At 39.0% G+C, this 1,471-nt stretch overlaps 1 long non-coding RNA gene across 1 annotated transcript in view; it reads left to right on the top strand.

Annotated features, from left to right (window-relative positions):
• The first annotated feature begins 1,272 nt into the window (after positions 1–1,272).
• LOC106809354 overlaps positions 1,273–1,471 on the top strand; it is a 3,914-nt gene continuing 3,715 nt past the window's right edge. The window contains exon 1 of the long non-coding RNA XR_001393866.1: positions 1,273–1,333. This is a non-coding gene — a long non-coding RNA (uncharacterized LOC106809354). The remainder of the gene's footprint in view (positions 1,334–1,471) is intronic.

The raw sequence follows: 1,471 nt of genomic DNA on the forward strand, positions 1-1,471 counted from the left end.
GATAGATAGATAGATAGATAGATAGATAGATAGATCGTAATTTTTGAATTTCATAGAACTTTCCTTAATTTCTGCCTTCTAGAGAGTGACCCATGCTTAAAACAGCCAGTTCTCGCAGCAACATGCATAGATATAGGTACCTAGCTACTGCGAGCTCGTCTATGTTGTATACTACTACTAAATAAAATACTATAGTTGTATAAAATTCACTACAACTCATTTGTAGTGCTACTTTCATAACATTTCTTCTGCAAACCTAAACCGTCTTATGAAACTTGTACTTTTCAATGTTTACACAGTGTTTACACATCCGGGACACAGCCGAGCGATCGCAGTTTTCATTAACAGTTCTATTCTATGATAAAACAAGTCATAATTTATTATTCGATGTTTGTTCAGTACAAAGCGTGACATTTGTTTAAATCATAACATGTTATCTATACAATACTTATGTTATCAGCCAACAAATATAGTGTTTTCTTGCCAGGAGCTATTTGCGCTAGTGTAGGCCTACTCTTAGCGTTTTCGGTCGTTTCACAACACTTGTGTATCTATACGCCAAAAATTTATCCGATAAAGTTTTCAAAATGCTCTACCTCGGAGCACATTTCTGGCTTAATGATGTGATATTTTCATACTGCAAGTATGCTCACAGTAGGTGTATTTAGACATGTTGTTGCGAGGATTATCTACTTTAATTAAGAATGAGAGATTTAATCTTATTAAAAACTTATAGGTGTAGAAGTACAAAATCGCTATTCTGTTGAGACCAGTTCCCCTTACTGAAAAGCCCGCAGTAAACAAATACTGCACCATTCAGACACGTAGCCGCTAGCTATAGTAGGTAGTCCAGATACTCTAAAGATGGGGACAATGTAGGTTGATCGCCTCTAAGCAACCAGGAATTCGGCTGCCTCGTCAGAGCTGAAATATCATGATTATTTGCATTCAAGTTGTTCGATAATATTATTATATAGTGTTAACCGATATTAACATAATTTTTTTCGGAATAATATTATAATGACTGGCTTAGATTCTCTGGTTTGTATAATATCAGTTTGACATCGTAGTTGTGATCCCAGATGGCGCCATGATCGACGTAGGTTTTGCATAAAATGTAGGCAAAAAACCCTTTTTGCGGCTGGCGGACACATACGTGTTTTTAAGATGTACGACTGCGGAAGTGATTTGGAGGTTAGAAGGGTAACGAGGACTGACCGACATACGCGAGGTTGTTAGTTGACACCAGCGGTGATCGCTGTTATTGTGTGGCAAGCAGAAGCGCAGGGAAGTCATGTGTCGCGTTCGTGCCCTCGGCATATACATTCTGCTGGTATATATATATATTTATTATGTTCGTTCTGTGAGCGCAAGCGTGAGCGTGAACGTGTATGTGTGCGCGCGCACACGCCTGTGTGTGTGTGTGTGTGTGTGTGTGTGTGTGTGTGTGTGTGTGTGTGTGTGTGTGTGT

The sequence above is a fragment of the Priapulus caudatus genome, unplaced genomic scaffold (genome assembly GCF_000485595.1).
Source record: "Priapulus caudatus unplaced genomic scaffold, Priapulus_caudatus-5.0.1 Scaffold347, whole genome shotgun sequence".
NCBI lineage: Eukaryota > Metazoa > Priapulida > Priapulimorpha > Priapulimorphida > Priapulidae > Priapulus > Priapulus caudatus.